General features: G+C 39.4%; 1 long non-coding RNA gene across 1 annotated transcript; it reads left to right on the top strand.

The window, feature by feature from the left end:
- Positions 1 to 15,696: 15,696 nt before the first annotated feature.
- On the top strand, positions 15,697 to 19,096 carry LOC127379930 (uncharacterized). Its single transcript, XR_007888389.1, has 2 exons — positions 15,697 to 15,918; positions 17,547 to 19,096. It is a non-coding gene; the product is annotated as an uncharacterized LOC127379930 (long non-coding RNA).
- The last annotated feature ends 583 nt before the right edge of the window (positions 19,097 to 19,679 follow it).

Below are 19,679 nucleotides of genomic sequence, written 5' to 3' on the forward strand. Positions count from 1 at the left end.
AAGCCCTGTTTGTCTGAGTCTTTAACCTGCTCTTCTGCCTGCACTAGCTGTCTTTGATTTGGATGTTCTTTTTAGGACTTCAGAGCCCTAAATAAAGCATGTGTTTGTTAAGTGGCTCAGGCAGATTAGTTTCTCTCCTGTTACCAATGGGTTGCTACTGTGGCACCTCCACTGGCTGTGGCAGTGCCAGTGGAGCAAAGGGAGAGACACCGTCTTTTAAAATACATTTACACTTTATAAAGGGGCAGTGCATTGTCTACACTCCTTCACAGAAAAAGTCCCTTGACCAAATTTCATGCCTGTGCCGTGGCCAGGCTGATATACTCAGCATCTCAGAGGGCTTTGTTAGATGTGTCTCTCCAATATTCATAAATAAAAGGCTATTTTTCAACATTTAGCATGCTGTGTCCACCTAGGATATGTTGCATAAGCTTGTTTTAATCATCTTATGCCCTAGTTGCTTTCCTCACAGCTTTAACCCGGCTGGTAAGGAAGCAAGTGTCCCTGACTGGCTGTCGCCTTTCAAAGTTTGCATTCTTGAACTGGTCTCTTTCCTCTCACTTTGCTGTCCTTCAGGCTCTGTTTGCCCTCAGTTCACTGACAAGTTAGCAGCTGCCTGCTTGTGGTAGTCCTATAGCACATTTCATCCCTATGTTTCAGTACAGGCAGGTCTTGCCTGGAGTTTGGCATAGACCTAAGTCTCTGTTGGATAGAGCCATAAATACTTCAGTGAGAGCTACAGGTGTAATGCCCGAGATAATGAATAATGGGAAATTGTAATAAATTAATTCATGAGAGCCTTATAATTAGCACTTTTAGGGGGATGGCATTTTTCCTGAAACTATTTGGAGCACTAAACCCAAAGCACAGCACTAGAGACCTAGGAGGGCCCATCAGCAAAGCTGTCACACACATTAAATCAGGAGCAGAAAGCCTTTGCACAGCAGGCAACTTAGTCTTTAAGCACATGCACTAGCTGTGCTCCAGATCACTTACTCAGGATTAAAATTAAACTTTGCAGCCTTCTTTTTAAGCATCTGATATATTTCAACTACTTTTCTCTTCTGTTCTCTTTCTACTTAAAGTAAATCAGGTTTATTTTTCAGAGCTAGCTTATGATTTGCAGTTAATGGGAAGGTGGAGCTGGGCCAATAATGCATTTGATTGTGAAGATCTGTTCTGATGTGGGTTTTGTGAGGAAATGAAAACCATGAACTGCAATAAATTAGCTTATTAAACAAGCATTAAAGATTCTGTTTTAAAATAGGATTCTTCATGTTCTTCTTTTCCAGAGTCATTAAAGTCTTGTATGTCTAGATTTAAGAAAGATATTCACCAAGTTTAGCCAAGGATTTTTAATTGCCAATACTATAAAACAAAAGGAACACATGGTCTATAAACACAGGTCAGCTTCCCGGATTTCAGTGGCATCACCACAGATACGCAGATTTTCCCTTATTTTTTGCAAGGGAATTTCTGGCATTATTAGAAGTGGAAAATGTCAGAAATTATCTTGGTATCCCTAGAGAAGACACCATTCTGTTATTCAGAATAATGCCTTGCTGACATCTTTCATGGGGAATGCCTGCCCCAAAATGAAGTAAAAAGAGACATTGCTGTCACACTGGCATGGACCAGTAGAGTTTTCATCAAGTACATCCAAAATATATTGAGAGCTTCAATGCAAATGCTGCTCCTGAGCACATTTCCTGGAAGGCCTAAGGGCAACCACAGCCTTCTACTTCATTATTGATTCCTCTCAATATTTCATACTGAGTGATAGACACAAACTGAAGCATGGACTGTAGCCTGAAGGCTGTTGAAAATCCAGCCTTGCCATCCCAACGGTCCTTTTTTGCACAGTACAGACAGAGGTCACATAAATCTCTGTTCAAAAATATGATAGAACTGCTGCTTTTAAAATGTAGCTTATTTCCATTCAATGTAGCTTTGGTACTGCTATGTTCATGTTTAATATTGAAAAAAAATATTTTTAAGATACTATCAGATATTTCTTCCTCTCAGAGGGCAGTAACCTTCAAGGTTAACTAACCTTAGCTGTACTCTTAGTGGGTTTTATTCCTGATACTGTTCCTGCAAGCACTGCAAATGTGTATGAACAGTAACCATTTTATCAATATCAAGCATATTAAGCAGAGACAACCCCATAGTTTGAAAAATGAGGCAGTTTTGATGCTGATATCAAGTCTCTATGTTAAATGGACAAGTCAGAAATACCTGTCCCTTTTTGCTTTTACCATCAAGGTGTCCAAGGTCTAGTTTGATTTCCCTGTATTCAGTAGTAAATATCCTACTTGCTGTGAACAGATTTAAAACATTGGCTGTAATTATTTCACCCTATCCTGTAGATAAAGTCAATCTGTCCTGATCAAAACACTTCCAGATCTTTATATGTATTCCCTTCTTGGCACTTCATCCATCTACATAACTTTGCCTCAAAATACTTCTCCTTGGTTATCTCATCAGCAAAGGGCTGACACTGCTTTGGTTCATCTCCATGAAACTAGCATTTCCATTGCAGGGGTTAGTGATCTGTGGTGCACCAGTCTAGGGAGGTCTGAGTCAGCAGGGTCATGGAAATATCACTCTAGGTGAAGTTTAAAATAAATAAATCCAGAGACATATTAAAATGTCTTTGCTTTCCCTTCTATGTTGCTGAAGTACAGCTGGAAAAGGATGTTTTTCTCTGTGCATAAGTGTAAACTAATGGAAAATTTGTAATAGATTCTTAACCCTTGACAAATGGAAAAAAAACCCAACAAAACAACCTGCTGTGTATTGATGAATCAATAGATTTAATTTCCCCTGAGGGAGCCATTACCTGCTGGGCCAGCACTGCAGCAGAAGGTGATATGGTAGTATATGTGGAATGGGATTTTATTTTTTTTTTCCCAACCTACTTTTTTTTGTTTACTAACTTGAATCATGGTTCTGACACTATGCCCCTGGAAATCTGGTAATCTGCAAAGTCAGAAGAGGACTGCTTGTGGTCCACAAGCACTGGTAGGGTAAACATGATGAATTTCTGTCTGGTACCCTGTGCTTCAGTGCAGAGGCAGAGTCTCTCACCCTTTATACATCCTCCTGACATGTCATGGGATTGGCATCGCCCCTTGCCGCTGGTGTGGTGACCCAGTTAGGGAGGAGGAATGTTGGAAAGCTACTGAGATGGACTGACCAGCAGCACAGACATGTGGGACCAGGTCCAGGGATTGCCTTCATAAGTCCCTTCATTTGTCTCTTCTCTGAATTGCTATCATTCTTTCCATGGAGAAAAGACACATTGTCAAACTTGGCAGAGCGTGAAAACCTTACTCATACATGCTTGCTTTGGCTCTGATACCCAGCACGTGGAAAGGGTCAAAGTCCTGAAGGAATGATTGAGTGAGCTGAACTGATAGAAGTCAAAGATGTGCATCCTCCTCTGTCCTGCAAAGGGAGCCTGAAATGTAGTTTCCAAGTAAAACTGCACAAGATTCCTCCCACAAAGTGTTTTCCAAGATAGCAATTGGTCTATCTGCTGTTTGAAGGGGTGCTGTGGTGCAGGTTTCTTGAAGAGGTGGGATAGCCAGGTTCCAAGATGAGATACTGTGCTAGAAGTGAACAGAGGAAGCAATGTTCTGCTTTGCGCTCCAGCCAGCAATAATCTCTTTCCCTGCTGAATACTGCATTTTTCCTTTGTAAAAACATTAATCTGTAGGGTATTGGGACATGGTCAGATCCTGCCAAGAACAAATTGTTAAGTAGTTGCTGTGCTTGTTGCCTCTTAAAGCTGTAACTGTTGGTTTTCATTTTGCAAAATAAGTATCATGGGGCAAAAATGTCTTGGCTGTGGTATGACAACTATTTCCCAGAAAATTAATTCTAAACTGACAGACTTGGAAACAAATACTTCTTAGAAGGCTCTGTTTGTTTAGTAGCTGTTGTTTATATGTGAAACAAAGTAAATGTGGTTAAAACTCTATATGCCCTTACACTGCAAAAAAGGACCCACTTTAAACTCTCTATTTTCAGTTTGCTTTAGGTCATCCTACAATGCATGAGTTTCAGACTGGCAAATGGTGTCAGAAATTAATGTTAATTATTCTTCTATATCTCGCTGCCCCCTTTCCTGTAACCGGCAAGATAGATGAAAAGATAACTTGGGCCCCAATGTTTTTAACTTGTGCCCTGAGAGTTTTATGTTCTGCCTTGATTTTGCTCAGGTTCCTGCTTTCAGTGTCATTCATATGTACATGGAAGTGTAACAACAGGTAGTAAGTCATCATAATGATGGCATTATGGTGCCATCATAAAGATTTTGGCTTCTATGACAACAGGATATTCTGATGACTATAACCTGCTGGGAGGGATGAAATACATTTGTCTTGAAGAGGCAAGAGATTTTTTGGGGGTAGGCTGGCCAACTTAGTCAGGAGGGCTTTAAACTGAAGTTTGCAGAGGGTGGGGTCCAACATGGCAATGTACATGCTATTGCAGCCAATGGGCAAATAGACCAGACCAACCACAATGGTAACAGATGCTCCTCAACTAAGTCTCTGAAGTGTCTGTGTACCAATGTAAGAAGCATAGGGAATAAACAAGATGAACTAGAAATCTGGGTGTGGTCACAGGGCTATGATATCATTGCAAGAACAGATTCAGGATGGGATAGCTCACATGACTGGAATGTGGTATTGGACGGCTATGTGCTTTTTATGAAGGACAGACTGACAAGGTGAGGTGGTGGAGTTGCTCTTTTAGTGAGTAAGCAACTAGAATGCATTGAGCTTAACCTAGGGGGAGACGATGAAAATGTTGAAAGCTTTATGGGTAAGAGTTAAGGGACATGCAAACATGGGTGATACTGTTGTGGGTGTCTACTACAGACCACCAAACCAAGAATTTGTCAATGAGGCCTTCTGCAGGCAGCTGGAAGTAACCTCAAGATCACATGCCCTGGTGCTCCTGAGTGACTTCAATCACCCTGCTATTAGTTGGAAAGATCACACAGCCAGGCATAACCAGTCCAAAAGCTTCCTGCAGTGCAGTGATGACAACTTTCTGCTGCAGGTGGTGGAAGAACCAACATGGAGAGGTGCGATGCTGGACCTTGTACTAACAAACAAAGAAAGTCTGTTTGCGGATGTTAAGGTCGGGGGCAGCCTTGGCTGTAGTGACCATGACATGCTGGAGTTTAGTATTGCTATGGAAGGAAGCAGGGTTAATAAGTGAAACTTCTGCCCTGGACTTTAAGAGAGCTAACTTTGTCTTCTTCAAAGATCTGCTTACAAGTTTCCTATGGTTTAGGGCTTTAGAAGGTAGGGGGTCCCAAGAAAGCTGGTCAATATTCAAACGCTGCTTCCTCCAAGCTTAAGATATATGTATTCCCTTGAAAATTATCAAGTAGAGGAGGCAGAAGACCTGCATGGAAAAGCAAGTAGCTCCTGGAAAAACTTAAATTGAAGAGGGAAATTTACAGTAAGTGGAAAAATAGTCTGGTTACTTGGGAGGATTATAGAAATGCTGCCAGATTATGTAGAATAACCTCAGCAAGCTTACTGATGACACAAAACTGGGAGGGCTGTGCTGCCATCCAGCGTGATCTGGACAGGCTGGAGAGCTGGGCAAAGGTGAACTTCATGAAGATCAATAAGGACAAGTGTAGAGTCCTGCACTGGGGGGAGAATAACACCAGGCACAACTACAGATTAGGGGTCATGCTGCTGGAAAGCAGGTCCATGGAGAAAGACCTTGGAGTCCTAGTGGACAGTAAGTTATCCAGGGAACAGCAACGTGCCCTTGTGGCCAAGAGGGCCAGTGGTGTCCTGGGGTGCATTAAGAAAAGTGTGTCCAGCAGGTCGAAGAAGGTTCTCCTTCCTCTCTACTCTGCCCTGGTGAGACCACACCTGGAATATTGTCCGAGGTTTAGTATAAACTGACACAACTCCTACCAAAATCAGTAGAAGTTATGGTCTTCTAAAACAAGATCAGTTTGTTCTTGAAATTCACTTACATTTTTATGCTTTACCACAACCTAAAAATGGAAATACTGTCAAATACTACATCATCTCATCAGACAGCTTATTTTTTTTTCCCCTGCATAGTTATTAAAGCTGTTGCCAGTCACTGTAATGGCAGCTGTGTCAGACTGCTCGTATTCCCAAGTTACTCACAATTTGGGAATGTATATGTCCGTCTTCTGGTAATGACAAATATTGCTGTTGTGCTGGTGATAAATTCTGCAGTTTTTTCAATAGTATTTTTCTGTAATTTATAAGAGTTTGTAAGGCTGAGACATCAGAAAGGATCACAGGAAATACAATTCTTAGGGCACCTGTCTATAAAAAGAGGAGTACAGTTGTAACCTCACAAGACTGGAAAACTTTGACCCCTTTCATGTTTAGCTATATGAACTTTCCAGTAATTCTAGTGGATTGAGAAAGTCCTGGGTTTAATGACAAATGAGTTAATAAATCCTTTCCTTAGGCTTTTAGTTGGCTTCCACAAGAGAGAGATCTTTAATTTAATATGTCATTGACCACTTTCAGGTATGAGGTTACATCCACAAATCTTTTTGTACTGTCACCTTTTGGCTGGTTATTAAATTGGTGCTGTCTACAAATTTATTTGGTTGTAAATTATCTGGTGATTATTGAGGAGATCCTTTTACCCTATGATCGTCTCCAGGTAGTTATTGGGAAGCAAAATGGAAACGGATAATTTATTGGTAATTTAAAGTACTTGTGAGTAAGTGGAATATAAAAAAATTGCTGTGTTCAATATCTGAATTTTGCTTGTAAGACCAGATCAGCTTTCTGGACTAGATATTATAACAATTTTTGTAAATCGGACTTTCAGAAATTCTTATATTTATGTTCAAAAATCATCTGATGAGAAATTTTATATATAATGAACTTAAATAATCACTACACCAATGACCTATTCCTTTTATTCTTAATTTGGAAATTAATGTAGGCCTAACTGCCCTCAAGATATGTTTTCCTACAGAAAACACCTTCAGCTTCGAATATTTGCTATCAACTACCAGCACTGCCCTTGAGTTACTGACTTGGGGGCAGCAAACGGGAATGGTATTTTTGTGTTTCTTTCTCTTGAAATCCTGTGAGTGCCATTGGACACTGAGCACACTGAGGTCCTGTAGCTTGACTCACGAGGTCTTTGTATTAGGAACTAAAAGGTTCTGGTGTGAACAGAAGGAATATCTAAGCTGGAAGCAGCATGAGATATTTGTGTGTGGTATTGACAGCATCACTACCAGGATGCTAAGATGGAGCTCACCTACTGCACTTCACTTGCCTCAGCAAGGTAGCTCCTCCCAACAACCAACTGTCTTCTAATAATAAACTTGAGCCACCCAGGTTTCATTATTTTTATGAGTTTTGGTCACATTTTTGTTGTTGCTAGGCAGGGATCATTTACATGGTGGCATCAAGGACAGAATCAGCAGCATTAAGTAACTCACCAGCAGCAAAGAAGTATCACAGCACAGTGAAACATACAACAGATTGCTGTATATTGATTTTAAAACAAGGTACTTGAAATGAGTAGAAGCTAAAGGGAGGAAACATGGTGCACTGCAGCTCAGCAATTATTTACTAACTGTAGTAATTCGTATTCTCGCTAACTTCTGGAACATATTTATTCATGTGAGTATCAGCACATCTGTTAGTGATCATTCGGTGATGACTGCAAAGATATTAGGGAATAATTTGTCATTGTGTCTCCACTCCCCCCACTAACCTTTTATATTTTACTGTTCCAAAATGCATTGCTTCAGTCCCATTGATTTCAGGGTGGTAAGACCTGACTCTATTTAGGATTTCTCCCAGAATTACAGGCAATTTTTACACAGAGCAGTCATGGCTGCAGGGTCTCGCCCTGTATCATGACGTTAGCTAGATACATGTTCATATTTATCTTAATTGCCATCTACATTTCTGTTTCAATGCATATCTAAAGCCCTGATAGTTGGCCAACATGTGGTAATGGAGCCAAAGCCAACAAACAGAATAGGGAAGATGCTGGCAAAGAAGCCTGAGGGTGCCACTTGCTGATTCTTGTGCTTTCCTGCTCTCTTTTCACACTCCCATGCTGATAAAAAATATAAGGATCTAAATTAAAAGGAACAAATAGTGCAGGAAGTAGATCATCACATTGCTCTTGCTACATGTGGCAAGGCAATTGGTATATGTAGCAGAAAACAATTTCTGGGTTTAGAGCACTTCTAATTTTTTAGCCAAAGTGCCTGTCTTCACCAGTAGCTCCTTCTTCCTCCGGGATGGGGATTGACACCAGCTGAAATGACTGGCTGGGGTAAACACTCCCTGACCCTGCAGGAACCAGTCTGCTTAGTTATTCCCTGCTTAGTGTTAGTGCTTCATGACAGCCTCCAATCTCACAGTTGAAATAAGATGAAACCTCAAAGCTTTGGATTGATTCTAATTTGCTTTTCCTATATGGACAATACGTGAATGTGACCTTCCTTTCTCTAATGTAGTTGACTGGTTTTGAGGTCCCCAAGAGGCACATAGTTATTCTTCTGCTTGGTAAACGGAAGCTCTCAATACCAACGGATTTCCCAGTTTTCATCACGGTTCAGCTATTTTTTATTTTTTTTTTTTTTAATAAGCTTGGAAAAATAAACCAGTGCATATAAACCAACCTCTGAGCCAAAGGAGACAATGCAAAGAGTTTAATGTCTGCAGCTGGAAGCTGGACCAGGACTCAATTCTTTCTGCATTTATATATTTCACTAAATACAGAAAAAAAAAAACCACAAAAAACCAAACAAACAAACAAACAAAAACAAAGAAGTATCTCTCTCTATTCTCCACTACAAAGTCTCTAGCCTCCACTGTGGAATTAAATGTGTAAATAATTGGTGCATGTGGTATACAAATTACAAGACCAGAACAATAAATATTTGAGAATGAGTTGTCAGAGTTATGTGTAGATACCCACCCAGAATGAGGTCTGACACTCAAAGGCCAATGTTTTAGCAAATATAAATTGTTATAGACCTCTGAGTTTGTTGGAATATACTGTAATATTGCTAGTTAAAGATACATATCTGTTGGAAAGTGAAAATTACACTCAAGCTCATATTTAGATTCTGCATTGGCACCTCATATACAGCAAGGGAATACCTGCAGCATTGACAAAAAGGTGTAGTTGTTTGGGGTTTTTTTTGTGGAAGCCTAAATCCTTCTCCATCCCCCCCACCCCTTCTTCCCCAGATACACTAGTGATGCTCCAGTATCTATCCTCAGCAAACCTTCTGCATGGTACCAAATGGCTGTGTGTTTTGTGTTTCCACAGTTACAAGGGTTATGCTAATGCCAACCTGCAAACAGACTCTTTCAACTAACATCTTTCTCACAGAAGAGAACAAAGATACTGTTGTTTGTATCTATGAAATATATTTCCCATCAACTTCTGCTCTGTTGATAAGTTTCCTCAACATTTCTAAGATGCCAGTGTCTCTGGGTAGGTCATTTTTCACATGTTGCCACAACTGACTGGACATTTCATTGCTGGGGATGGTAAAACATAGAAACTTGAGAGGTGATGCTACACACATGATTTTCAGTGTGCTGTATTTATTTATGTGAACCTGCCCTTAAATCTTAAATTTTCATTTTTTTCTAGACAGAATATTACTTCTTGAAATGGATATATATTTCTTAGTCTGAAATATGCTAAAAGCTGAGCTGATTTACACCCATTTTTGGCTATTTGGGTCTATGGAATTTGAAGGCTTAAGCAAAAGGAGAGTTAAGTTGACCTTGGTTTAGAGGAGAGTAATGTCAATCACAGGGTGAAGTCAAGCTTTAAAGTAGGCACAGATCCATCTCTCTCTTTGCTGGTAGGATCTTTCAGACCATAAATTCCTCCTGTTCCTCCCTGTTAGACCTGACAGTTGAGGCTAAGACCTGGAGTTTATGAAAGAAAAAGCACAAGCTGCTTCTGTTAGGCTGCATGTTTGGAAATGCAAGTAGATAACTTGAAGGTTTAGCTGCACTGTCAGTTAATCCATACGAACTATGCAGTCAGTACACTGCAGCTTACTTTCGATGATCTGCTTTCCCCCCTTTCTTTTCTCCCATGTATGTTTCTGATCTGCTGGTTTTATCCAAATTCAATGGAAATGTGGGTGTCTCATCTGTTTCCACAAGTTTCATGAAAACATTTAGCTGGGCACAGGAAACATCAGAACTCACACATTTTCAAAAGTGGGTAGATGCCCACTTGTTGCTGAGGATATTTTTCTTTTACACAAACTTAGGCATTGTGAGTCATTCTGTTAGTATTTTTGCCATAATAAAATCATAAAACAGTACTAAATTTGACAGAACTGGCCCAAACACTATGTCACTGTTTGACTCAGGTTTGACAAAATGCTCTTGAACCCCTCCCCCTTGCACCCAAGTAGGGAAGGAGAGAGAGAAAAAGAGAGAGACTTTGCTGGATTAAAAACTAAACTTTAATTAAAGACTAATGATAAAAGAATATATATATAATTTTATACAAATGTGTTCAGGAAATGTACAAAGCCCCTATTGCCTCTCCCCACCCCCGGCAACTCCTACAGCACTCTCCTTAGCTGTGAACAGTCCTGAAAAGTTCCAGACTGCTGCTGGAGAGAGAGCAGAGTGATGAGGATCAGGAAAGCTCAAGCCTGGGGGTCAATGGTGATGGATGGACAGAGTTTATATTTAGAGCCACAGCTCTTACATCTTTTCTGATGCCTTCAGGATCTACACATCACCTGCAGGAACTATTAGATTAAATCCTTGGACTTTGGTATGCAAACAAACAAATAGTTTTGCTGTTAGCATTGTTCAAACTCATTTTGTTGTACTTTTTTTTCTTTTTTCTGAGGTCTGTGTCCTCAGATAATACTGCTGAATGACACTGTCCTGCTGCACAGACCTAAAAATGCATAACTGACATCTGAACTCTCTATTTTATTCTGATCCTTCCTCTGTAAAATGCTCATTGTACTGTCATATTTAGCCAAAAAAAGTAATAATTCCTTCTTGAGAGCAGTACTGAAACTACTTAATAGGGAGTAGTAGGTCATCCAGGCTATAAGCCTGACATCTTCTATCACTTTATTTTTCACTTTTCTGCTCTACTTCTTTCCTGATGTGCTGCTGATAAATTAAATTTGTTACAGGTTTATGGGATTTTCTTTTTTTTCATGGGATAAAAAAAGGAAATATTCTCAGGTACCAAAAATACTCATCTCGGAAGTTTCATCTTGACTACGAATATCTTATTGGGAAAACTCAGCAAAATAAATTCAGCACCAATGTTGCACATTGGTTCAAAAGCTGCATTTTTAATTATATTATTTGGAATGACTTTTCAAAGATCTTTCCACCATACCTCTCCTTTTTTAGGTCTTAGAAGTCTGTGGTTCCACCCAGCTTCTCCAGGGAGGAAGGTGGTAAAAACTGTGAATACATCTTCCATTCTTCTATAGGAGATTGCTTTTTCTCAGCTTTCCTGTAGGACTTCCACAGCTTCTAACAGTTCCTGTTCAGCATGACAACTCAGGTAAAAGAGCAAGTGGAGAATTGCAAGCATTAAAATTGATGTTTGCTACTTGCATCCTCTTATACCTCAGTCACTCTGGAGAAATGTGGCCAAACCCACTAATTCCAAGTCCCCTTGACTGAAGATTGTCCAGAATTTCAGTGTTTTCAGGGAGTGACTTCTACACCACACAGCAAATGTGCAACCCAGCAACAGCCCTGAGCTGCCTTCCCTGGCTCATGCAGGCTGTACTACTTTGGCTGTGATTAGCAGAAGTGATTCCAACTCCCTGTGTCATTCATTCATGTTATGTTTCATTCCATTCCGTTCACCTCTTAATACGCGTTGCTGCACTGAACTTTACCTCCTGCTTGTACATCCCTCCTGTTAAGCCAGCTGTGAATTTCTGAGCTGATTGAACTCTCGCTGGGAGACAAACTGTGCATTGTTTTCTTGATCAGCAAGGCTTCTCACAGACCAGTTTTTTCGTAACATAAACAAAATCTACAAAATATTCACAGCAGATTTAGCCCAAGTAACAGACTGGCTTTAACAATAAAGGCATTGTGAAAGCAGACATGTTTCCTCTGTCTCTTTCCCCCTGGACCGTAAATGATGCCATCTAGCTCCACTGGATGACAGCATGGCTTCAGACCTTGTAGTAGCCATGAGCTCTCCAAATGTAACCATGAAAGTCTTCATGTACAAAGTCAAATGTATCTGTCCTCTCACAACCTGAGGGTTTTTTTTCAGCAGGCACCCTCTAGCACAGGCCCAAGAAAGCAAAGCGTTTCTCTGTATCTGAAGCAGCACTTTCATGTGACTATTTTTAGAGACCTGGAGGTGGACTTTTTTTTTTCTTTTTCCCAAACAAAGTTTAAGAGTGTCTCACTGAGATCTGACTGTTTGTTTTATTCTCTTCAGTTATCATTACTCCAGGATGATTCACCTTGCTATCTAAATGCATATGCTTGGATGCCTATTGTGGAGAGCTTAGCAACGGCATCACACTGAAAAGCCATCGCTGGCTGAGACACGGTCTATGCTTAACTGTCAGGAAAAAGGTCATTGCTATGAGCTCATGACTGAGCAATGTTCTGCAACATTTTATTATCCTGCTTTCTATCTCTGTCTTCCTCCTCCCACCATCTTCTTATGTTGTCACTAATATTTCTTTAACCTTGTTTTTGGTTGTCCTTAACCAAGATTTTGCAGTGTTGACAGTCATACAGTGAGGCAGCAGAATGGTCTTACTCTTGGGCAATAGTTCTTTGTTTTAATTAAGTATCCAGAAGTCATGGACCATTGCCACCCTTCTAATATATTTCATTGGCATTTGTTAATTAAACTGAATGGTCAGATTTCAAAAATTGAGACTAAAATCCCAAGCCTTGCTTGCAAGTCACTTTTACAGTGACCTGACTTATACTCACTTTGTCATAATAGAATAGGGTCATATCCTTTATTCATTACATACAGTCAATGTCTTTATTTTCTTCTTAAACCATCAAGCCAAAATAATTTCAGATAGAATATGTTTCACTTGTAAACATAGAAAGTGACAGGACAAGAGGTAATGGCCTCAAGTTGCACCAGGGGAGATACAGATTTGATGTTAGGAAGAATTTCTTCACTGAAAGGGTTATCAGGCATTGGAACAGGCTGCCCAGGGCAGTGATGGAGTCACCATATCTGGAGGTATTTAAGAATCATATAGACCTAGTACTTAGGGATATGGTTTAGTTAAGGCCTTGTCAGTATTAGGGTAATGGTGGGACTCAATGATCTTGAAGGTTTTTTCCAACCAAAGTAATCCTGTGATTCTGTGTGATTCTGTAATAACTTTGAATGACAGATGATTTCAAGAAATTTCAAAACATTAAACAGGAAAGAAAGGAAGATTTTTAGCTTTTAAAAACTATGTCTGCCATTTGTGTATCCTTGTCAGCCTGCTCGAAAGCAAAGATAAATAATAATGCAGAAAGGAAAGCTACTGTCAGGTTTTAAGCACACACAAAATCATGGACTGACATACTGCAAAATCTTCAAACCGTTTTTAGAAAAAAAGATCTTTTAGAAAAATAAAGTCTACCACAGTTTATGCAGCTAAAGAATAAAAGCTGTGTAATGGACCAAATGGAAAAGGTAGGCGTGATTAACTGGCTATCACTGCAAATAGAGGCCCCGTGTTTCACTTGATTTGCGTGGGAATTATGAATAATAAGTGCTTCAAGGAATGCTTCACATACTCTGTGCTTAGAAACTGAATTTATAATATGTATTCCTCAAGCAATTAAATACAGACTTTTCTACAGCAGAGCCTGGAGACTTTTTAGGCAGCCTACTATTTAAGTCATCAAGTTCATGGTCCTGGTGCTTTTGGCACTTACTGCTCTCTGGCTGCCCTTTATGGCTGGTGGGCAGATGCCAGAGCTCCCAGCTGCAGGAAAGAACTCTGTATTTTCTTTATCTACCTTCAGCACCTACTTTGTATTATTTTATTAGTTTGCTAGATCAGGGTGATCAGGCTTAGCATCTTTGCCCATTGGTGGCTTAGTGGAGCATTAAAAATGTAGCAATGATAACAAGCTTACCTTGTGCTGAGTTCAAACCAGGTTTGTTGCAGGTAAGGCTTTCAAAGTTTACAAGGAACAGTCTTGGTGCTTCAACTGCTTATGAGAATCCCCATCACAAAAAAGAAGTGCTTTCCTTTCCAACTCTATGCTTTCCTAAACCATTAGTATATAAATGTTAAGGCTCCCAAAGGTCAACATTGAGCCTGGGAGATTTGTTTCTCTAAACCAGTCCTTCAAAGAACCTACCTCAGCAAGTAGGAATTCCCTACATGAAAGATCTTTCACCTTACTGAAATCACAAATGGAAAACCTTGTGGCAAGATAAAGGAAGGTTATACAATTTGGAAGACGTTAACTGGGTAAGAATAAATATCAGCAACAAGCTTAGTAATTTATGTGTAAAAACATTATTTCAGTTATAAAAAGAGGGAGACTTCACCACTTAGAGTAAATACAAGGGAGTAAGTATAAAAGTAGACACCAGATATTAAAAAAAAATGTGTTTATAAAGAAATACATACAATTTTTGATGGATACCAGAAGAATAATTTTAGTTATTTTCTGAACAGACCACAGTGAATGACAGCAATTGAAATTTGAACATTAAAATGAGAAATGACACATAAAGAACATTTTGTAGCTTTGTCTTCTGTTTCAAATTGGATTTACTAAAATTGCTTATAATGAAAGTAGAAATCACAGTCCTGCAGCTCCTGCCTTAATTACAGCCTGAAAGCTGGGCAGTATTCTGAGCTAAATTTGTCTGAGGAAGGTGAATCTTTGCAATTAACAGAGCTAATTTTACTGAAAAAATGCCAGATCTGCTGGTTTGAACGTGGTAGTGCATGTGATGGTTCAAAATGAGTGTTGCCTTCATATCTCTTAGCAAAGTTAACTCTGTTAGTGTAGTTAACACAAACGCCCAAAAGATAAAATTGACTGGATTAAAATCACAAGACTTTAACAAGCAAAAAACCTTGTTCTTTTTTTCCTCATTTTAGGGTTACTGATACTGACCTCATTCTGTAGAAAATAAAGACCAAAGTTAAATGAAATCTGAGGATGTATTCTAATTAGTGCTTGGTAGGAAAGGATTTTGTTTGGGGTTTTTTTGCTTCTGTATGAGGCAGGCAGGATGCAGACTCCATGTCTCAGCCCAGGTGTCCCCACAGCTGGGTTACCCACTGCGCCTGAATAAATTTCTGCCTCTCTGCTTGCCTGTCTCCCTCTTTCTTCCTTTCCATTCTTCCTCATTTTATTTTATTCCTAATCACATGTTTCCGCAAACTATTCTTTCTACACGCGCTGCCTGTCACAAGATTATTTGATTTAAGGTCATGAGACTTCAAATTCTGCTTTTCCTCCTGTTTTTAATGGGTCTTTTAGAATTCCCCCTGTTAAATTTAACTCTACTGAGTAAAATAGAAAGGTTCAGTATTGGTCAGACCTCCAATCTCAAGTGAAGCTGGTGATGAAATGTATCATTAAAAACCAATAGCTCTAGTGAGTTCCTACAAGCAAAACTCCAGTGCTTGCAAACCCCCACTCCTCCATCTATAAGAGTTTGAGGTTTGTTTTTTTCCTCCTGATTTGAACCCTGATTTGAGTGGAATTGTTCCTTGGATAGAGCTGAACCTTTCAGTCTCATCTTAACCAAATTGATGGCTTCATTGGTACTTTTTTTTCCACTTAGATTGAAGGTGCTGAATTGTGGTCATGAAGTCCTGTGTGCTAGATTTAATTATATCCTAAAATGAGAAGATACACCACCATCAAGGTAAGAGCCCCATGATATTTTTTTTTGGTTTGGGTAATGTTTGGTGAAGTTACTAACACGTGTAACAGTCTTATAAGGACAGATAAGCCAAGACAACTGAAACAGAAACAGTATTACAATTGGAGTCTGTGTGTATCACAGAGTTTTCTGAAAACATCCCTAAGCTTCCTGTGCCCAGCTGGCCCTGAAGCTAGACATCACCCTCAGACAAGACTGGGCTCTGGTGCCATAGCTGCGGGCACCAGAGCCTGCTCAGACTATCCCAGGCTCCTCAAACAGGACTAATATGCCCTTATTTAAAACTCTAGTGGAATTCAAAAGCTTGAGTTGGTGGTTTTAGTGAGGATTTGTTCTTATTAGTAAAAGAACAGCACCTCTCCTTTCTCCTCTAAATCCATCTGTGCAGCTCTGTTTCTCTTAGTGGGTCTAAGCTGCTCCATGCCACCCGTGAGTAAGGTCATTAAAAGGGCCTGGAAGTGAATGTGATGTTTGCAAGACAGTGCCTCCATCCAGCTTTGAAATGACTTATCTTCCAAATTTTCTTTACAAAGATCCTGATTCTGCCTATGGATTTTTAGCTCTAATATTGCTGAAGTGTTTGTGAATAAACTGTTTTGCAGCAGGCTATAATGGGTTTCATTACTGAAATACAGTTATGCATGCTACTGTACTAAAAAAAAATGTTCAGGATTTCCATTGGCAAATTTCATTACATTTAATTTGTCACTCTAAATCACGACACATCTTTTGATGCAGTAGAGTAGATAATTATATTCATAGTATATAAGTCAGTGGGGTTATTTAAAAAAACACCAAACAAAATAACAGCCCTTGCCAACCCATATAGTGCTACGTGAGACCCTGCACAGTTGATGGACTAGGTCATTAACCTGCATTAGTTAGAAGGCAGCTATTGATTAGATTTTGCTGATGACTGTAACTGAAGTGCTCTGACATAAACTCAAGATTCCTTTGATAAATGCCTCTGTTTAGAGTTCAGGACCACACGTTTGTGTTTGTTGTTTTGTTTTAAATTGAGATCACTGTTAATAAAACCCAGTATTGTGTACTTGCTATAATTTATTACCTTGTCTTTCCTTCACTTTGTTCTCTTATCTTGTATTTTTGAATCCCTCACATCTAGTGGTTAAAAGAATAGCCTGCAGTGTGAACAGCTCTGTTTATCTTCATGATGGAATTAGTAACCAGATCTATCAGCTAGATAAACTGTCTAGCAGAAAAAAACCCTATTTTCTTAACCATCCAGGGAAATAGTCACTGGATCCTCTGTAGATCCTGGATGAGATCTTATCCTGAAATGTTTGCATACTACCCTGATGCTTCAAGAACTCATTCAGAGCAAACATGCCATCCAGGAAGCAAAGGAAGAGCAGCATATTCTTGCCAAGCTTCAAATATTTGCTTTGAGGCTGCCCTCATCAGCTGCTAGCACAGACAGCAACGGGGCCAGGCACGGAAACACTGCCATTCAGACTTGGCAACCAGATTATAGGATGGTCATGCATTTTTTAGACATGGCCACAAATATTTATTTTCTTGCTAGGGCAGTAGTTTGAGGGTAAATTTACTCAAGGCTTCTTAAAAACATCTTTTCTTAACTTTTGCAGATGATTTTCAAAGAAATTTAAAAGAAAAATAAACAATGTGTCCTGAAGTGTCCCACGACCGAGCAAGCACAATTAACCTGGTGGACTAAGGATGACCAGCCTGCGACATGAGCTGCTCTGCAACCCCTGCATCTCTCTTCTACTAGAACCTCCATCCTCCAGAGCATCCCAAAAGAAGCCATGAAAGGCCTCTTCATACATGGCTCGGCTGGCAAAGGTTCAGATCAACTCTCAGTAAGAATGTCACTGCTCTGAGCTAAGAAATTTCTGCATGCAGGTCAGAAGCCTCTTTTCTCTACCCATGCATCTGTTTTGTGATGTTTTTGTTAACATCAGCACAGTTTCACAGAACTTTGATGATCCTGATTACATTACTCAGCACAGAAGATAAGCAGCAGCACATTCGGGTTAGTCCCATCTACCATTTCCTTTTCTTTTGACTTTGAAAAATGTGACTAGAAACGAAAGAAAACTCCACAGAATATTAACCTTGCAGTCATAGGAACACATTTTGATCAAAAAGTGGAAAACTTTGAATAAAAGATGCCACATGGCATTCTGAGATATAGAAGCAGCCTGTATCCATGCTTGGTATAAGGGACAAAACTCCCCACCAGACTTCCAGCTCCTGGCATCCTACTCTACTGCACCAGGAGAGGTCTGACCCCACTGGCACTAGAAATGCAAGAGGTTCAAGCTGCTGTTCCTACAAAGCACCACACTTGCATTTCTAAACATTTAGAGTACAGCCTATGATTTAAGTTTTATGGAAAGAGGTCACTTTTTAAATAGAGTGAACTTGGCTTATTAAAAAAGCTGATCTTCCATTGATTTTGATAGGTAAATTTTTTGATGGGCAACAGTCGTAGCTACCTGTGGAGAGTAAACAAACATTGAAATTTTGTAAGACTGAAGATGCTGATGCTGCAATTTAAACAATGTTCCAAAGAGTATAATCACAAAGCACATAGCAACACTTCTCCACTATCTTATCTTTAAGGATTTCTTAGCAGCTGTTTCAATGGATCTGTGCTGGTGAACAGCACAATACTATGTCTCTTAGTGAAAAGAGTTTGTTGTTTGACAGGGGAGTTATTCCGTAAAGTGTGTTTTGAATGTAAAACATAATAATCAGATTTTACTTTATTATTGTGGAATATTAGATTTTTCTTGGACTGGGATAAAGTTCTCAATCTAGACATACAAATTGAATTTAACTTGGTAGCTAAACACAGAGAAAATATCCAATACCAAATCCTGTTTGAACCTACAGCTTTGTAAAGCCTCAGTCATGAGGCTTTATTTCAGAGTAGACTTTGGCTGAGATGGTGGGCTTCTTTAGTGGGGAAAGAAGTTTCTGGCTATTTTTTTTGTTAAAAGAATCACAAGGTGGAATTGTACAGTAACAAGCAGATTAATCAAGTAAAATAATTTATCTTGCTGTGCAAAGCATTTACTGACTTATTCACCCCTTCTCTTACTCCCATGATCTATGAAGTAAATTGAAGGAGACAATAACCATATTAACAAATAAAAGATATAGGGAATGGTCCCTTGTGTAAAGGCTGGTTTATTACTTTAATAAGAGCCATGGTGTGGTGCTTCTGCCCTTGAACACTCTTTTGCTTCTTTGATATCTCTTATCTATTTATGAAGTGCTCTGAGATTGCAAGGATGGAGCACCCTATATATAGTACAAGGTCTTTGTCTGTCTGTATTAAAATAAACCACAACAATGTTTTACAATGAGAAGGAATTCAGCAAAGAAATCAGTTTGCCATGTTTAGTTGTAAGAGCTGAGAAAAACTTCTGAAAAAGATGACAAGTTTTTCCATTACAACCTAAATCACACAGATGAAGAAAGCTTCATCTGGTCTTCAGCTCAGAGCAAATGAACCTGAAAAACTAGAAACTAAAACTGAACAATAAAAAATCTCAGAAAGTAGAAACAGACTTCTGGGTTCTAGGCTGTAATTACAGTCTAATTCAGGCAAAGTATAATTATACATGAATAACAAGCTGAAGTAGCACTGCCCTGTGGAGACAAAGGACTGAAACCCAACTGTTTTAAGGGAAACCTGACATACCAAAGTGGAATATAGTGTGCTGAAACAAGTGTAAAAAAAAATTGTT

Source organism: Apus apus, chromosome 1, assembly GCF_020740795.1.
Source record: "Apus apus isolate bApuApu2 chromosome 1, bApuApu2.pri.cur, whole genome shotgun sequence".
Lineage (NCBI taxonomy): Eukaryota > Metazoa > Chordata > Aves > Apodiformes > Apodidae > Apus > Apus apus.